General features: G+C 50.4%; 1 protein-coding gene across 3 annotated transcripts in view; it reads left to right on the top strand.

The window, feature by feature from the left end:
- ZHX2 (zinc fingers and homeoboxes 2) overlaps positions 1–19,721 on the top strand; it is a 156,065-nt gene that overhangs the window by 20,404 nt on the left and 115,940 nt on the right. Inside the window, exon 2 of one of the 3 annotated variants that reach the window (XM_044245018.1) lies at positions 17,751–17,920. The exons of 1 other annotated variant lie outside the window; for it this stretch is intronic. The gene's annotated coding sequence lies outside the window, so the exon portion shown is untranslated. Of the gene's footprint in view, positions 1–13,118; positions 13,603–17,750; positions 17,921–19,721 lie in introns of those variants that run through there. One more of the 3 variants, XM_044245019.1, reaches the window with a different exon arrangement.

Genomic DNA, 19,721 nt, shown 5'->3' with positions numbered 1-19,721 from the left:
TCTTTGTTCTTTCATTGCTGTCAGGCATTCATTCAACAAACACTCACTGAATGCCTGCTGTGTGCCAAGGGCGGTGCTAGACGGGAGGGGATGCCAGGCGGAGTAAAACTTGACCCCATCTTCTCCGCGCCTCCAGTCTCTTAGGAGGCAAATATGCAAAACTCGAGGTCGTCCGTAGAATGAGATCACTGCTAGACTGTCGGTGTGTAGAAAGCAGCTAGAACGTAGACTAAGGAATTCCTCAAAAGACAGTAGAAAGGCACCTTGTTTCTCTTAGTGAGGTGGTGCCCGTACATATTACATTTGACTCTCACGGTAGCCGAGCAGACTGAGGTACTGGGAGGCCACATGACTTCCGAGAGGAGTCACCTCCCTACCTGTGGCCCCGTCTGGATTCAAACCCAGATGTGGCTCCCCCGAAGGCCCAGGTTCCTTCCAGCATCTGCTGCCGCATTGGGAGCCAAAACTAGAGCTCAGGATCCTGGGTTCCCTGTGTGCAGAGAGCACGTTCAAGCGAGTTACCAGAATACGTGGGCCTGTGGGAGGCTGCAGGGCCCTCAGCCCATCCTACCTGACGGGGGAGGCAGGCACGGGACTCACCAGCACCCAGCAGTCCCCACTCTGGGCTGCTCAGTAGGGGGCTGTCATCGCCCTGCACCTCAGGGCTGCCACTCCGGAGGCAAAGTGGGTCCGGAAACCAGAGAGAGCCCGCAAGCAAGGAAACCCAGGTGTCAGCAGTTAGAAGCGAGGTCGAAGGGCCCCAAGGGAGGAAAGGCAAGGGGACGCCTGGCAGCATCTGCTCGCACCCAGAGGAGCGCCTCCCAGCTATCGTTCTTGTGTTTTTAGTTGTCAGTCTCATTTTTGAGCACCTGTTGTATACGGAGCTCCAAGCTGGGTTCGAAGGTCCGAAGTAGGCATTCTGCCCTGAAGGAGCTGGCCGTCACAGACAGGGGACCAGAGTGCTCTTTGCATAAACCTCCCCTCTGCAGACACCCGCCAGCAAGAAAGCATGCAGGTCCTAGCTCCTGAGCTCAGTGCTCATGGCGCTCTGTGGCAGGACCCAGCCCCCTGGCGTCATTATCTCCGCCTGGAGCTCTCTGCTCCTGGAGTGTTAAACTGCTTACAGCTCCTGAAAAAGCTTCATCTCTTTCTCTTCTCCCCCTGGACCTTTACACATTCCAGCGCTTTTTCCTCCTTCCCAGAATAGCTCCCCACCATGTAATGAATCAGGTTAATATCACCTCCTCCAGGAAGCCATCCCTGACTAACACACCAATCTAGATGCCCTTGGCTGTCGTCAAGGTCGCTATTCTTCTTCCTATCAGAGCAGTCGACACATGAGATCGTCATCACATCTTATCAGTAAGCTTTGGGAAACCCACGGATGCCTGTGTCCTTTCCACTGGGCATTAGACTCAGCCTGGGTATGAAAGCTAGGCCTGAAGCAGCTCAGCTTCACAGCTTCCTAATTGTGGGGCTTGGGTCAGACTTTAAGCCTCAATTTTCCTATCCTGAGAAATGGGCACAATAATGCTTCCCTCACAGAGGTGTTGTAAGCATTAGAGAAACTTAGGAAGATTGCCAAGAACACAGTAGATACAGGTATCCAAGTAAGAGTCCCAGCAGGAGATGGAGTAGTGAGGGGAGTTAAAGAAGGGACCGTCTCCAGGGGGCTGGGCATGGGGTAAGCAGAGTCAGTAAGAAATGGGAAAACCGTGGGCGAGCAGCAGCTGAAGGGCCTACACCCCCACCCCACCCCCGGACCAGGCATGAAGGTGCAAGGGGGTGGCCACTGGAGCTTAAAGAGAGGCTGTCGTATGTGATAATAGGAGGTAAGAACCAACATTCATTGTGTGCCTACGGCGGCCAGTCACTGTTCTAAATCATTTAAGCTGCATTTATGGGGGCGGAGGTATTCCTGTTTGTCCCATTTGGCAGATGGGAAAGCTGAGGCACAGAAAGATTCATTTGGTCTGGGTCCCAAAGTTGGGGGTGAGACCTCACTGTCCTTTGACTCTGCTCTGTGCTGGTTCCTCCCACTGGTAGAACACACCTGGGAGCTCTGGGGGGAGGACACCCGCTGAGATGGCCCACAGGGGCCACAGAGCAGAGTAGAGCAGGGTGGAGAGGGGTTCTGTGGGGCGAGGGGAGGCAGTGCAGCCCAGAAGGCAGTTGGCGAGTGGGAGCTTCTGTGGCTTCTGCTGTCCCTGTGCTCCCTGTGGTTGGGCCACCAGAATATGGGACAAGCCTGGCTGGTGGGCGGGCACAGATATGTCCCAACTGAATGGAAGAAACACTGGCTGGTGAACCAGGAATCCTAGCCGTATCACGTAGGCCCTAAAGGGGCATCTTTACTGAGTAACGAAATTGAAACTATCATCCCTTTAAGCTTCTGGTAATGTAGGAGATGGATCGCTCCTAAGAGTTTTAATACTATTACATATTTGTTGACTCGGTGAATTCTTTCTGACATTTATTCAGGATTTCCAAACTGCATGGGAAGGAAAACAAAACACCGTCGTCAAGGTTATAGGTGCAGATAGAAAAATCGGGTTTTCCATTCGGATTGAAATGTTAGGCATTTGCAGGTGGCTTGTGAATTTAGAGGGAGAGTTTAGCACTCCTGTCTGAGACTACCCAACCTGGACGCGACAGGTGATGTCCCGCCGGTGGGGGGGGGCAGTACCCCACAGTCAAGAGAGAGCTCATGGTATGGACCATACAGGGCTTGGCGCAGACCAGGGTGGAGGAGGCTGGGCTGGCCATGGAAGCCTCAGTGGTAATATCTGACATTGGCTGTGCAATTCACGTCTTGTCCCAACCCAAGATATAACACAGGTTTACTCATTCAGTGCCCATAACTGCCTTCTAGGGTGGGTTCTGTTCATAGCCCCATTTTGGAGATGAGGAAACTGAGGCACCGGGAAACTAAATAATTTGCCTGAAGTCCCCTAGGTGATAAGCGGAAGACCCCTAATTCAAGTCCAGAGTCTGACTTAGATCTGCATCTCCTAACTGCGGTGTTATTGTCTCTCCATCACATAAGGCCCTCTTACTTGACAAGTGAGATTCCGAGAGGGATAGTGACTTGTCCAAAGTCACCCAGCCTTGTTGGCAGGAGAGTCTGAATGGGTGTTAGGGACTGCTTCTGGCTCTGAACCATCCAGTCGCCTTGGACAGCTCACTTATTTTTTTTTTTTTCAGTCTACTTACTCCTCTGCAAAATGGGACTAATAATTATACCTTTGAATACTTTGAAGAGATGACTAATCATGTCTGCCCTGACTCCTTTTAGATGCAAGGACCATGTATGATGTATGGGGACGCCTCGGGTAAACTGCAGGGGCTAGAACAGGGTTCTGATAAGAGCACGTGTTAAAGCCGCGGGCCTGGTCAGCCGAGTTCAGAGCACACAGATTAACCCACACAATTCGGCGTTCCTAATCCGTCATCTTCAACACACTCCTTCCCGATCTACGGCTGAATTCCCAGTTACAGCGCCAGGAGTAGCTTGTCAGAGCATCAAAGCCAACGAGGGCACAAAGATTTGAACCTGGCCAGTCTGGGTGGGAGCTCCTAACGAGGAGCTGTTATTAACCAAGTTGGCAATGTTACATTTTGCACAGCGCCCATCCTCTCAAGCTCTAGCTATAACCACGAAATAAAGGAAAAGCTTTTCTTTAGAAAACCCGGATCTGGAAGGGACTGGTCTTTTTTGCAACATCCTAGCAGAGATGAGGATAATGCTCTTTGTAGCGTCTTCCAGGATGACAGTGAGGAAGCAGCGAGAGGCTGTGGGCCTCAGAGACCTGCCCTTGGAAGTCACGTTGGCAGTGGTATCAGCGGGTACAGAAGTGGCTGGAAGAGGAAAAAAACCCAAAGAATCTAGAAAGAAGTGCTGGAAACAAACCTCCCAGGGACAAAGAAAGCTCACTTAGGTATAGTCCCGTGGTGTTTCTTAGTTATGTCCTCTGTGAATGATTTTGGACAACAGGTGACCTCAGAAGCCCTTGTGGGCCTATGTGCCTGATGTGACCCGAGCCACATCCTTTACCACGCCCCAGACAGGTTGGCTGTGGAGTGTAAAGTTTAAGAGCAGGACCAGGAGTGAGGCAGACCTGAGTCTGAATCCACACTCCACCCTTTCCCAGCTGTGTGACTTGAGGCCGCAGGACGCTCCCGTTTGTTCATCCGTAAAGAGAGGCAGTCATTCTATCTATATCAGCTAAGATTTTTTGCAGATGATGGGAAATCCCATACTTCAAGAAGTGACCACCAAAAGAACCAGGGTTAGAAAAGGTAGCCTACGGGGGGTATGTTGGTGGGGATTAGTTTTTATCACAAGCTGGTGGTTTTCATGATGAGCCTCTGTAGTATTTCATGTCTTAATTATGAGCATTTACTTCTTTGCTAAAAATAGTCTTAAGGCATTTTACAAGATCATGTAAACCCAGCACTGTGCCCAGTGCTTGGCAAATAGTAAGAGTTTAATAAGTGCAGGCTGTTCATTTCTGGGTCCCTGGATGACTTGCTGTCACTAGTTCCTGAATGTTCCAGGAAGGCGGTCCGGGCTTGCGGTTTCTGCTGAAAGCAGCGGAGTTCTCCAGAATTACGGTGGGTAAGGGGAACAGGTGTGGTTCGGGACAGATCTCTTCTTGCCAGATGAATCGACTTGCTTCCTTATCCTTATGCCAAGCCCCTGCCGCCAACTCCTGGCCGGCAGGGCTTCATTAAAGGTCTTGCCCCTAGACTAGCTAGTGATGGTCTTAGGTGTTTTAAATCTCCAGGTTCCCTGGACTGTGTCTAAGGCTGTTTGGCCGGGGCGTGAGAGGAAAAAGTGCTGGTCAGTAGAAGCAGTCATGGGCTCACCAAGATCAGACTGAACCAGATGTGCTTTGTTTTTTCGGAAATGGCTTTGAGGCTGATAGATGAGGAAAACACCACAAGTCAAGCCTCTCTGGTTTTCATCAGGCTGTTTGAGAAAGTCAGTCGTGAGCTCCCGGCGAACATGATGGAGAAATGTCGAATGACACCACCAGATAAATGCAGGTTAAATGGCTCCACGCCAAAGGGCATCGACAAATCGGAGTAAAATTGTCCGGACTGAGGTTCCCGGTGGCGAGCCTGGGTCTCTGGGCTCACACTCCTATTCCAACCTACGTGCTAGTCCTAGAAGCCATCCAGTGTTCTTAAGAGCTGCAATGATACATGAAGACCCTTTCCCTCTAAAAACCTTAGTTTTCTCATCTGTAAAATGGGGAATGCTAACGCCTGCCTCCCCAGTTTTGTTCTGAGGATTAAACCCCTGCCTCATTGGCTTGTTGGAGGGACAAGGCAAGGAGAAAAACCTGGCCATACCATGCCTGACACCTTGCAGACCTTCAGCCCCTGGTCACTTGCATTTCGCTGTGGTCAGGGAGAACATGAAGCTGGGAGCCATGGTGAGTCTGTTGGCTGAGGGACACAGCCTCCCGGAAGATCTCAGGAAGAATGGGCTCTATCTAGTGACTCCTAGAACAGCATCAAATTCCACGTGAGCGAGACACAGAGGCCTGAGGCGCCCAGATCCTGGGTGGGAAAGGCTCTAGGGACTGCAGGTCCGTGTTCGGGGGTGGGGGGGCAGCAGTGGGGAGAGGATGGATAGATATCCTTGAACAGCCTTGGTAGCAGAGTGTGTCCGGAGTGCAGCACTGGGAATAGCGCCTCTTCTGGGACACAAGCCTCACTGCGGAATTGTGCTCAGTTTGGAGTGATATCTGCTGTGTGGGACACCCACAAACTATTAAGTCCAAAGAGAGTAACTAGGATTGTAGGCAGTCTGGAACCAGGCAGCATTAAGGCTTCACTTGTTTAAATTTGGAAAATTTGGAGTTTTAGGGGTCAGAAATGGCCCAACCCTGTTACCTGACCAGGTTCAGGACCCGTCAAGAGAGACGCGAGAGTCAGACAGGTGGAGATCAGAATATCCACTCTGTTCCCTACAGAACCAGGCTAGTGAGCATGACTTCCATCCATCTGTTGGTTGGAAGGTCTCTCTAGCACTCCCTGACCTGCGCTCCACACCATAAAGAACCCAACGAGGGAGCTGCGAGCTTGTGGAGCAGACACACTTAACTCAGGGCCGTTGCTGCTGTCTGACGGGGAAGCCGGAACAGGCCGACTACAGCAGTGGTGTTGGCAGCTTAGCCTCACTGAGTCGAGAAATGGACCAGGGACTCATCTGGCAACCAGATGCTTTACTCTTCTTACAGGCCATCATGGGCGAGGGGGGTGGAAACTGTCCAGGTGTCTGGGTGAGGATCCCTCCTCATGGAAGGAAGACAAGTCAGGAGTAAGAATCCCCCTTTCACATTTAGGAAGGCTACCCAAAATTCAGTAAGCACCTTCTCGGTGTACAGAGTGCTTTCTTCTTCATCCATCCATCCATCCATCCATTCACTCATTCAGTGAGTCTGCAATATTTACTGATCACCTGTAATGTGCCAGGCAGTCTTCTAGGCTCTCGGGGAACAGAACCAAAAGAGAATCCTGCCCTTATGGAACTGACCTGCTCTTATGAACTTGGCCTGGGAGGAGACAGACAATAAGTGAGAATCATCATAAGAAATTCAGGTTCTACGCTAGAAAGTGATAGTTGCTGTGGAAAAAAACAGTAATCCAGTATTTGAAAATGGTGAGGAGTGGGCCATGGGGCTATTTGAGGAAAGAGCATTCTAGGCAGAGGGACAAAGCTGGGGCAAAGGCCCTGTGGCAGGAGCATGCCTGAAGGGTGGGAGAAAAGCCAGGAGACTGACATGTAGAACAGAAGTGAAGGGAGGGTCGTGGGCCAGGAGGCACGGGCACTGGGTGGCCTAGGGCCTTGTAGGCCCCACTCAGGACCCTTGTCTGTCTTTGTGTGGGACGCATTATTTGCTTCACAGCACATGATGGGGTGTGATGGGATAGTTCTTCCTATTATCCCTTTTTATAGATGAATAAATGGAGGTTCACAACCAAACTCTCTGTATTTTACAACTGAGAAAATTATTACCCAGAGAGGAGTGACTTGCTCAAGGCCAGAGTGGGCAAAATGGCACTGGGCTAGGACTTGGGCCCACTGATTCTCAGCCCACAGCCCTTTCTCCCACATTTCTGCCCCAGAAATTAACTTCCTTTGAAGGAGGGGACTCTGAGTCTCTCTGGCAGATGCAGATGTAGATGAGAATATTCTTTCTGTTGAGGGGTTTGGCATGGGAAAGCTGGGAAGCACACATGTTAATAAAGACTGGACGAGGGGCACCTGAGTGGCTCAGTTGCGTAGGCATCTGACTCTTGATTTCAGCTGGTCATGATCTCAGGATAGCGAAGTGGGGGGGCCTCCACACTCAGTGGGGGGTCTGCTTGAGATTCTCTCTCTCCCTCTCTATGTCCCTCCCCACCTCAAATAAATAAATACATCTTTAAAAAAGAGAGAGAGAGAGAGAGAATAAACACCAGATGAGTCAAAGTCCATTGGCTGTAATATGACCATTGTAGCCATTCTAGTAAATTCTGGTATGTGCTGATTGCTTCCTATGTACAGTCCCATTGTGAACTTCTGCTCTGTATTCATTCATTTATTCCTCACGATCACCCTGAGGGAAAAGTACTGTTCTTACCCTCGTGTTACAGTTGAGGAACTGAGGCACAGAAAGATAAACTGCTCATGGTCACAGCGCCAAGTGAAGAGCTGAGCTAGACTCAGAGTTTAGGCGGTCCGGCTTCAGAGTCTGTGCTTTTAGCCACTCTGTTCACCCAGATGGACCAGACCCAAAGGAGGTTTCAGCAGCTGCAGGATATGGGTCGCCAAAAGCCTGTGTCCATTTCCCTTGGGCAGCTGGGGAGTGGATGAGAGCCACCTTTCACTTTCCCACATTCTTACCTGAAAGATGCTCCTTTCTCGGAGCTTCCCCCTCAGACACGGGAGAATTAACTGGCTCTGAAATAATTCACCCGCCTATGGAAGAAGTCCCAAGTAGCTCCAACCTCTCATCCCCTCTGTGACGGAAAGCACGATGGCCTGTGCTTGGAGTTCTGTTAGGAGAGAAAGAAGCCATCCCCGTGGGTGGAAAACTGGTCTCAGTATATGCTGATCGCATCATAATAATGACGACGCGCATCTCTGTGGTGCTGACACTTTCCAGCAGGCTGTCACACTCAGTCATTGCGTCAACCAGTCCCACGAGGGTTCTGGGCTGTCACCATTTTATAGATGAGGAAGCTGAGATGAAGGGGGGGAAGGTTACATGATTTGTTTAGTCACACCAGTGGTGGGTGGAGAAAGACTAGTCCCCAAGTCCATGTCCAAGTCCGTACCCAAAGCTCTAGCTGCCACTGTATGCTGGTGGAGCTGCCATACTCAGTTGATTGACTGTATTTGTAGCCACTAAGACTGCGGGTTTCTCCTGCTATCCCGGAGCAGGGAGTTCCTATGACCTTCCCTGAGTGAGCTGAAACGGCATAAAGCAAAGACGTGATTACCGTTAACTTCTATGGGAAATTTTTTAGCACTCCCAGACCCCCCAAAACCACCTCTCTCAGACTTTTCAGGTACCTTAGGACACATCTTGCTTACAGATGCACAAAGTCGAGAGCACAGATGTTCACAGACACACGTCAGAGCTCTGGTGGCATCAGGGACCTAGCGTAGGTTCCCGGGGAAGGAGCTGGGGGCGGCCCCTCTCCCTCCTCGGGCTCGGGCTGCCTCTCTGACCACCGTGGCAAAACCAGCACCGAATGCCATCTTTGCTTTTTGCCTTTTTTTTCCATTAAAACAAAATGGATTTCTTTCCATGAGCGAAACCAGGTACTAACGTAGGTCATTCCAGAATGCCAAGTGGCCTCACACACGCTTTCACAAAGGGGATACCTCTGTATTCTAGATGTGAGCCCTTCAACCATGCTTTTATTATTATTATTCTATTTATTCTATTATTTATTATTTTATTTATTATATTATATTATTATTATTCTAGATGTAAGCCCTTCAACCCATCTTTTTTCCGCTGAAAACAAGCATAAAGAAGCCGTGGCAAATTCCTGGGTATTTACCTTAAACTCAAAAGCTGTTGGAGAAACCAGTTTCTAGGACCAGGTTTCCACTAAAAAAGATGGGTGTTTTTCCCCCAGGATCTGGCTTGCTGGGTCTGTTGTACCAGATTAGGTTGCCGATGGATTAACACCCATTGGCCACGTTGAGGAGTTTGTGTTGATATTACTATTGTGAAAAAGCACATATTGGTCCCCAGCATCTATATGCCTGTGACTCGCGTTTTTTTGGTTTTTTTTTTTTTTTTCCTCTCTTTTCCATTGCACGCAACTTTTGCTTACAGACTCCTTGGCATAATTGACACATTGGCTCAGGCCTCCAAGACTGCCAACTTGGAGCCTTGGATCAGTGAAATCAGTTATGACAGATGTGATTATTTACAAGAAAATAGAAGTCACTATAATTAGACCTTCTAAGGAGTACATTTGGGTGGAGAATGAGAAGGCACAGTCTAATCTGGCGTGCGGTGTTTGGATTTGAGCCCTGAACAGGTTCTTCTCTGCTCTGTGAAAGGTGTTGGGGCGTCTGACACCCTCCACACACACTACCATTTATCAATTCTCATGACGGAGCTATTGATAGATAGAAAGGCGAGGTGGTAGAGTGAGCATTGAATTTGGCACCAGAAATGGTTTCAGTTCTCGGCTCAGCCACTTGTCCTTACATCAATATCTTTTTTTTTTTTTCAGTCATACAATGGGGATAAAAAAAGAAGCCCTATCTCATCATAGTGTTGAGAAAATTAAAAGTGATAAAGTAAGACAGGTGTCTAGCGTTGTGCCTGATAGAAGGCATCCTGCACAAAGTTCTTACAGCCCTCCATCTCCTCGAGCCTAACCTTTTTCATTGGAAAATACAAGTGAAAAACCATCTCATACAATGGCTGTGAGGGTTGAAGGAAATGAAGTCTGTGAAAGGGGCTTCATAACCTTTTGTTGCTATTTCATGCTTCCATCTTCCTATTATTATTATTTTTTTTTAATCCATAGTAGTTTTGATTTATTGCGTGCGTCATGGGCCCGGCATGATAGTAAACAGGTTTGGCTTCTCTGGTAGGTACCCAGGTACAGGGTGCCTAGAGCTCACAATACTTTTAGAGCCCTAGGAAATGTTTGTTTTTAATTTCCCTTAAAATCAAAAGAAAAAAAAGTGAGTATAATGAGAATGAATATAGGGGCGCCTGGGTGGCTCAGTCGTGAAGCGTCTGCCTTTGGCTGGAGTCATGATCCCAGCGTCCTGGGATCAAGCCCCACATCCGGCTCCCTGCTACGCAGAAAGCCTTCTCTTCCCTGTCCCACTGCCCCTGCCTGTGTTGCCTCTCTCACTGTGTTTCTCTCTGTCAATTAAATAAAATCTTTTTTAAAATAATGAATATAAAATCAAATATAAAAATAATAAGCAGGGGCGCCTGGGTGGCTCAGTGGGTTAAAGCCTTTGCCTTCGGCTCAGGTCATGATCCCAGGGTCCTGGGATAGAGCCCCTCGTTGGGCTCTCTGCTCAGTGGGGAGCCTGCTTCTCCCTCTCTCTCTGCCTGCCTCTCTGCCTAATTGTGATCTCTGTCTGTCAAATAAAAATAAAATCTTTAAAAAAATAATAATAAACAATCATAAGCATAGTGATTTATCTGGCCTAGATTATATGCTTCTTTATACCAATGCAATAGCAAAACCTAATTTTTTCTGTATTTTATTTGGGGCTTTTTTGTGTGTGTGTTTTTTTTCTTTTTGGTGGGTTTTTCTTGTTTTGTTTTGTTTTTGCTTTTTTAATGCTGGAGGGGACCCACAAAGGCAAAAATGTCTAGGGCTCACAAAAGTCGTATGCACCTTTAGTTGTAGGATCTTTATAAATGTTAGCTCTGGCATTCTCAGGAACGCTTTTTTAAAATTCTCACTTTACAGATGAGGAAATTGAAGCTGCAGGAGATTAAGAAATTTGCCCATAGTCACATGGCCAGCAAGAGGCTGTATTAGTCAGGTTGGGCTAATAGCTATAACAATTCCCAAATTTTATTTTTATTTTTTTATTTTTTTTTTTTTTAGATTTTATTTATTTATTTGACAGAGAGAGATCACAAGTAGGCAGAGAGGCAGGCAGAGAGAGAGAGAGGAGGAAGCAGGCTCCCTGCTGAGCAGAGAGCCCGATGCGGGACTCAATCCCAGGACCCTGAGATTATGACCTGAGCCGAAGGCAGCGGCTTAACCCACTGAGCCACCCAGGCACCCACAATTCCCAAATTTTAATAGCTTAACACTTGAGGGTTCATTTCCTGAGAACATAATACAGTGTGCCTGTTTGGCAGACCGCCTTCCACACAGTGATTCAGGGACCCAGGCTCCTTCCCTCCGTGGCTCTGTCTCCTTGCACTCCTAGAAGTGCTCCCCATTCAGTTGGTAGAGAAAGAACCACAAGTGGGAGGTTTTTCTGGGATGTTTTTTGGGGCCAGACCTGGAATTGGCCCAGGGCACTTCTGTTGGCAGTCCATTGGCCAGCATGTGGTCACGTGACCATGCCTTACTGCAGGGATGGCTGGGAAATAGAGTCTAGCCGCAAGCCTGGCAGGAAAAGAAGAACATGGATACTGGGGAGCACTCCCAGTCCCTGACACAGTGACAGTGTTGGATGCCAGCCCACATCTTTTGTACACAAAGCCCATGTTCTTTCCACTCTATTTAGCTGATTCTTGTCACAAGCTCCTTTATGGGCCCTTTTCTCCTGCCAGACTTGCCCACTTACTGTGCCCAGCACCAGACTTTTACCTGCTCGGTCCCCGCTGCCGTGGTGGGTGCTGGGAAGAGAAATGCCTCCAGAAGGAGCTCCTCTTACCCTGGAACCGTGCTCTGGCGAGCTTGAGAAGGCTGTAGCCCGGGGCTACGTTCTCTGTGTCTCCCGGTCCTGAGCCCACTGGGTGCTTCTGGGCACGTGCTAAAGCCAGGGAACACCTCCTCGGTATGAAACTAGAAGGCTGCATAGAAAGTTTCAGGGAGCAGGAGAAAAGAGGTTGGATCTTGGAGTCTTGGCTAGACCATGAGCCCTGGGCCAGGCCTCAGCAGTAAAGGGGGTGGTACCCCGGGATCTCAGCCCTCAAATGCTGCAATCCTGGTACGGCTGGTTATTTGCCAAAAATGAATCATGTGGCCTGCCCTTAATCTGTTAACTGATGTGTTGCCTTTGAACCCTCATGATGCTAAAGGACAAAACTGCTGGAGCCAGCTGGAGGCCAGATGCCCTCTGGATGTTTCCTCAACTGTAGGGCAAGCTCAGTGACCCTGGCAATGTTCTAGCAGGGCTGGTGTTGGTGGGCACCCAGGTCCTGCAGAATCAGGCCAACACCATCTGTTAGGAGACCCCTGCGTCTAGTCAGAATAGCTCCCTCCTCCAGGAAGCCCTCAGTGGTCCTACCTGTTCAGAACTCAAGGCACTGGTTGCCATTCCACGTTAAGGTCCTGCATTGCCTTGTAACACTTGGCAGTTGGCACACAGCTCTCCTCCCATCCTCTGTTAGTCTCTCACGCAGGCGCGAAGCCCTGCTTAAAAATGTGTCTTGCTTCGAGACTTGGCATCCAGGACTCGCCCTGGGAAGAATTTGTTTTTGTTTTAATGCCGAGGACGTTTGCATGAAAACAGGATCTTTGTTGCTTAGGAATTGATCAACTCCTGCTGCTGCTTTTCTCTGCTAAAGTGCCAGCCCCATATTTGTCACAGGCAAGCAAGTGACGGTAGGGACAGCTGGGGCCTCCACAGATAAGGGGATCCTGGCCCTACAGGGAGGGCTGCAGAGGCCACAGAGTCCAAAGGGAAGCCAGGATCCACCCAAGGCTGAAAAGAGCTTGCAGGTGAGCGGTGCCCTTGGCCGAAGAACCGCCTCATGAGTGAAGATTTTCCACGAGTCCAGTTTGTTCTAGATGTTTGGGGGAGAAGAGAAGCGGCAATACCTTAGGACATGGCCTCCACCTGCAAGGATAGAGAGTAACAAGGATGGCCCACGTGTAGCAGAGAGGCGGGAGGTGAGGAGTCGGGCAGACTCGGGGTCTGCTCCTTACCCGGCATGTCTGCATGGACACGCTGCCTAACCTCTCTGCGCCCCACTCTCCTCCCGTGCGAGAGATCACCCATCTCTCGGGCTTATGGGGATTAACTCAGATGCTAATCGTTATGTGGTTGGCATAGTAGGCCCTCAATAAAGCCCAGCTATTATTACAAATATTAAAAATAACAATTCATAATAATACCAGATGCTCTCCATCCCAAGGAAGAGATATCCAGATGGCCACGGAAGGCTATTTAGAGAAAGGACTTGAACTAGATTTGACACAGCTGTGTCCACTGCAGCCGATTCCTGAGGAGGTTTTGGAAACAGTGTCCAAGAAATGGAAGTAAAATCTCCCACGTGAACGTGGAGGGGAGAGGGTCTCCAGGCCCCCTGCTCCGCAGCACCCCCGCCCCGGCCACCACCCAAGTGTGGCCCCAGCCTGGCCTGACAGACATCCCCAAAGAAGGGACAGAGATGAGAAACGCCTGGGGTGACCACCCGACCGGTAAGACCCTTCCTCTTGCTTCAGTGCTTGGCTTCCAGAGGGTAGTGGGGTGTTTATGTCCCCAGGCCCACGGGAGGCTAGACACCTTTCTCCCTCTGTGTCCTGAACATATGCTAATCAAAGCTGAGAGCCTGCAGAAAATATCTGCTTGGCAAAGCCCCGCTCCCTTGCCTTGGCTTGCCTACCCTCCCCGGACTTCCCCGCCCATCTGCCCATCCAAGGGCGTCCATAAATCCAGCTTTCGGAGCCCTCAGGGGCTGGCAGGGCTGCCATGGACCTCAGTCACATCTCGATGGAAACAATTGAAAACCACTTGGCAAAAAAGAAGGGGTGACCTCATGTTTCGTAGCAAGAATACATTTTTTCCTCGCCATTCTTATTCAAGCCCTGGGGGGAAAACCGGCTGCTCTCCAATTTCGTCAGGCTGGGACCTTGGGGATCCTTATTGCTTTCTCCCCTGTCCCTGACCACCCCTCGTGGGGGAAGCAAGGGGAGGCCAGGCTGCCGGGGCCGTCTGTGGCCCCTCGTGCAGGCCCTGGAGGAGCAGACTGGGCCTCTCCCTCCTGACTGAGGGTGAGTCCTGACTGGCCAGGCGGCCTCCGTTCCCTTAGAGGCGATCCTATGGCCACAGGGGCCTGTGGGCGGCCCATATATGGAGCCTGGGGAATGTGGGCTCTGGCAGGCCGCCTGGAAAAAATGGCCGTGTTCTGAGGGCCAACTCCGCCGAATTATAAATAGCACCGCCTCCCTTCCCTTCCAGCTTGCCGTGTCTGTCACTGAGGGTTCACAGTTTAAGTTGGAGAGGACCAAGCAGGACCGGGGGGCAGCGAGTGACGGCGGGGGGAGCCCAGTAGTTGGAGCTGCTGCCTTGAAATCGATAAAGAGAGCTGTCCCCAGACCATGGGGCTGGGAGTGGGACACATTTGGAGGATTGTGACTGCTGATCGAATGCATTATTATAAGCCAAATAAATATTGGCGGGGGCGGGGGGAGCTAAGGGAACCTCTAAGGAGATGGTCTTAGAGCATTTAAAAAATAATAATAAAAATCAGCTGCCTAAGAATATGAAACCTTTCAGCTGTTGTGGCTTCTGCCCACAAAGGCCCATCCATGGTGTCTTCTCCCGGATGATTTCTCAGTGGGTTTTGTGTCTCCCTGACATGGAAGGAGCAGGGGCACGCACACCTTCTCCACAAATGTCTGCCTGTTTTGCTCATCACATGGAGGGTTATGAATTTAGAAGGGGTTAGAAAAAAAAGAAATAAAGGAGTGTACAGCTCTGGCTGTGGAAAGCCACCCAGTCGTTTATACTTGGGGAACAGTAGATGTTCCAGCAATTTCTGAGTTCTGGACAGGGGAGGGCTGCTACCGCAGGGACCTGAAGTTCTCATTTGTGCCCTTGGCTTTGGTTGTACTGGGTGCTCCTGGGGCCAGGGCCAGGTCTCCTGATACACTGCCCAGCCTTCCGTGATCAGAACTCCATGGCTGGAACTCGGGGAGCACTGCTGGATACGATGGGGCACAGACACCTGGGATGTGTTGGGGGCCAGGACACCCTCCACGGGGGTCAGGACCTCCTCTGCAAGAGAGCAGGCAGAGCTAGCCAGCGATCACTTGTGTTCTTTGTTCCAGAGCTTGTCACCCTGGGTCCATCTCAGAGATTTGGAAGTGGGCTTATCGATTGGTTTCCTCCCTTTATAATCCTCATTTCGTAGCAAATGAGCGGTCTCCTATGTGCCTGGAACTTCATGTGCAATCAGACATTAGAAGAGAAATTAAAGAGGAACAGACAAACCTTTGTATCTTTTGAACACTTGTCAACAGGAGATCTGCGGACCTCACTGGATTTGGGCAACCGGTCGGCATGAGGTCCGAGTGGGTGGACGTTGGAACTTGGCCTCATGTTAGATTTGGAAAGCCGGTCTCAGGGAGGGGCTTGAAAACGGTGCTTCAGGAGCCCCAGTGGGGGAGGTGCCTCGGAGGCGACGGGCCCTTGTCGCCATTTCAGACAATGTAGGTCCGCTGTTACCTGTGTTAGGTATCAGACTGCATCATTTGGAAAGGGAATGTCAGGTCTGAAAAAGATTGGAAACCACTGTTGTGGCTCACTGTGTCATTTTAGTGCTGTGTAAATGAAAGGGCAGGGGTTTTTCCCAAGGTCAAGACCTCCTCTCTGCCCCGGGCTAGCTTGCTCTGTGATTGCAACTCTCCTCTTGGGAAGGGAGATCCCAGAGCGTTGGGACAGGGGGACAAACGGGAGCATCTTATCAACTCCCTTCCTTTGGTAACTGAGATCAGCTGAGACCTTTGGTAACCTCCCCAGGGAAGGGAGGGGATTTGTTCAAGGGACAATGAATGGCAGATTTGGGACTTGAAGCCACTGCAGGTGCTCACTAAAAAGTCACGATGTGCTATCAGAATCCCAAATGGTGGTGTTTGATCTGGTCAAGACAGCTTCTCAGAGGAAGTGACACTGAGCTGCAATGAAAACAATGACAGGTGACAAGGAGGCAGTGAGGGGCAGGGAGAGGATTGGAACAAGGAGCCCCATGGGTGCCTGGTCGGGTGCTCCCTACAGCTCCTGGGCAGCAGAGGCTTGGGGAAAGCGGCTGCTCCCATGGGAAGACCTCCCATCTGTCTGTGTTGACCTCTCGTCTAGGGCACGGCGAAGGTGAGTGGCATTACCACTGGCCTTCGGTGGGGGGAGGGTGGTTCTGCGGGCTCTTGTAGCGGTCCTCCTGCCGACCTGGAGCCCAGATTCTCGTGAGCAGAGACTGCTCCCAAGAGAGGCGTTTCTGTGAAGCCCGGGCAGAAGGGCAGGCTGGAAGGCTTGGCTGCGGCTGGAATACATAATGGGCCTCATCTGATGTGAGCGCTGAGAAAGTCCAGACAGCTTTCTCTAGACAGGAAAGGACATCGCAGGGACGGTGGGCTCGCTGGGAAACTCCCTGTGGCCTCTGGGAGAAAATATTCATCTTTTTCTCAGGCTGTGTACTTTGCATGAGTATAGGCCCTGATTCAGGGCCCAGATCAGGCTTCTGGGCCTGGGGTGTACCATTCATTCCTTTATCAGAACTGGGAGGGGACGTGGGTAAAGATCTCCGGAAAGGTGGACATTGATTGTGGTCACCCAGATACACTTTTCAAAATAAATACATGTTCTTTGCAACATAACATCCTAGCAAAAGGATTCCTGTTCTTATACTCTGCTCTCTGGGGAAAAGCAGTGTTCAGGCCATCTAGCGTAATCATGGGCTTACTATAGCTTCGTGAATCCTGCAGAACTCAGGGTGAGTCCAGGACAGCCCAAGAGAGAATGCAGGGCTTAAACCCAGAAGCCAAGCAGAGCCCCCCAGTCACTCCCACTTTCCTTTTTTGTTTTTTTCTTTTTTCCTTTAAAGAGGGCTCCATGCCCAACATGGGGCTTGAACTCATGGGCCCATGACCCTGAGATCAAGAGTCACGTGCTCTACCAACGAAGCCCACCGGGCGCCCCCTCTCCTACACTCTGAGATGCATTTGGAGGAGGGACTTTGGTGCAAAATGTCTTCCTTTGCATTCGTGAGATTCCTAGGCTCCATGCTGACATGCTACCTCGCTCCTGTGAGAGCCCGCAGATGCTCCCTTCATGCTTCCGCTGTCTCTGGGCCAGGATTTCTCAAAGTGCGTTCCAAGGAGCAGGAGTCCTGCACAATGCTCAGTGACAAAGGGGTTCCGTGGTCATGGTGGTTTGGGAAACGCTGCGTACCGATGCACCCTGCACCTTAGTTCTCGGCTCACATATCTACCGCAGATTTCTTCCCAGACCGCCATGGCCACCACCTTCACACCTGTCCCCTTACCTGCTCGGTTCCTCACAGTCCCTTCATATCCTCATTTTATATTTATCTGTTGCGTTTCATATTGTCTGTCTCCCCACACTCACAGGGCTCCACACACGAGGGACTTTGCCTGTTTGATTTGGTGCCATATCCTTTGCGTCCAGAACGCTGCCTGGTTCAATTAAGCAACGTGTCATCGGACCGTGAGCCCGTGAATACATTAATATTTTCACACCCTCAGGACTCCTCCATATAGAATCCTGTTTAATTTTATTTAACTCCATATTTTTTTTTCATGTTAATTTCCCCTTTTCTTTAAATGCCCAGTTCCTCTCATCACATGGGCCCAGGTCCGGTGCTGGATAGTGATTTGCTGCATGCATGGCCTCTTTGCCGACTGACCCTTATGCACAGCCCATGGAACCGAAGCGCCACCAAACATGCTTCAGGACAGGCTGTTTCCTGTCGACCCTCACAACCTCTCGCCACCCATTACGGTACGGTGACCACTTACTCCTCTGTAAAATCGCCAAGTGTCAGAACCAGAAGGGACATCAGAGAGCATCCGCACCCAGGGCTCTTGGTTTTGTTGTTTTGTTTCGTTTTGTTTTTGTTTAAAGTAAGCTCCCAGCCCAATATGGGGCTTGAACTCACAACCCTGCGGTCAAGAGTCACGGGCTCTACCAGCTGAGCCAGCCATCCCTCCCACCCCCGCCGTGCTCTTGTCTTTTAGAGGGTGAAGTGGAGGCTTTGAGAAAGCCAATGGGCTCCTGTGTCTTATTCAAGTTTTCCTCCTGTGTTCATTTTCTAGGGCTGCTGTTAAAAACGACCACGTAAGTCAGTCGTCTGAAATGGGTCTCGCTGGGCGAACATCAGGGGGTTGATGGGACTGTTCCTTCTGGAGGCTCTCTCCTTCTGGGGAGCATCTGTGTCCCTGAGTTTTCCAGCTTCTGGAAGCTGCCTGTACTCTTTGCCTTATGGCCCCTTCCTTCCTCTTGAAAGCCAGCCGTGGCCCACTGAGTCTCTCTTGAACTGCATCACTCTGGCTCTGGACCTCCCACCTCCCTCTTTCACTGCTAAGGACTTTTGTGATTACATTGGACCCATCCGGATCAGCCAGAATAATCTCCCCGTCATTGCGTCCGTCACCTCATCACTTCTGCAAAGTCCCCTTTGCCATGTAAGTTAACATATTCACAAGTCCCAGGGATTAGGACGTGGGCATCTTTGGAGGGGGCGTCATTCTGTCTGCCACGCCTCCCTTCACACCATCTTCCTCTTGGGACACCCTCAGGCAAACTTCCATTCTCTTCCCCTCCTTGTTGTCCCAGCACTTTCTTTCTTTCTTTTTTTTCCCCCCTTCTTAAAAATATATTTGTCAGAAGGAGAAAGAGCACAAGCAGGGGGAGCGGCAGGCAGAGGGAGAAGCAGACTCCCCTCCGAGCAGGGAGCCCGATGTAGGACTCAATCTGCAGACTCTGGGATCCTGAGCTGAAGGCAGACGTTTAGGGGACTGAGCCACTCCGGCGTCCTGCCCCAGCACTTTCTGCCACTGCTTCTCATATCACTTGAGAGCTTGTGCTATGTCTGGTGGTCAGGCTAGGCCGTGACTTCCTCATAAGCAGGGCGGTCACCTCTGTACTCGGCCGTTAGCACCCTCCTGGCGCTCGGCTACGGTGCACCTGCTCCTCCCGCATTTACTACACCAACCCCCTGCTTGCTTTCACTGACCTCATGGGGCCTCCCCCCAGGTTCCAATGTTTGATTTTGCCGTGCAATCAGTCCTCAAGGAGATCAAGAGAGACCCCTGCCAAAACCAGGTTTTAAGTCTTCTGGCATATTCAAATATGAAAAAATATGCCAACTGATTACAGAAATCATGGATCTGTAAAGTAGTTTAACCAGCAGGTTAACTCTTGGCATCTATAATGCCCTGCTCTAGAATCATGAGTTTTGCAAAGGTTTATACTAAAAATACTTTAATTCAGGGTATTGGACTGCCACATACAGTCCTGTCAAAAGTTTCCATTTATGCCCTTTTCTGCGGGGAGAGTCCCGGTCCGAGGAGCCTTCCCATTCATACCCCCAAGCCTCCAGACCTGGTGAGAGGTTATACTCAGAATAAAGGCTGAAGAAAACACTTCTAGGATGCAGTTTAGTACGCAGGAGGAGACCCTGGGCAAGTCCCAGTCTTCACCCAAACTGTTGTGTCCTTCGCTGTCAGCAAGGGGCTTGGAGCCCATGACTTCGAGGTTCCCTATTCGCCAACATCCTGTTACCTGGGGGGATCTGTGATCG

This window comes from Neovison vison, chromosome 4 (assembly GCF_020171115.1).
Source record: "Neovison vison isolate M4711 chromosome 4, ASM_NN_V1, whole genome shotgun sequence".
In the NCBI taxonomy this organism is placed as follows: Eukaryota; Metazoa; Chordata; class Mammalia; order Carnivora; family Mustelidae; genus Neogale; species Neogale vison.
The sequence above is the reverse complement of the archived record's forward strand: the minus strand, read 5'-3'. Positions and strand labels throughout refer to the sequence as shown.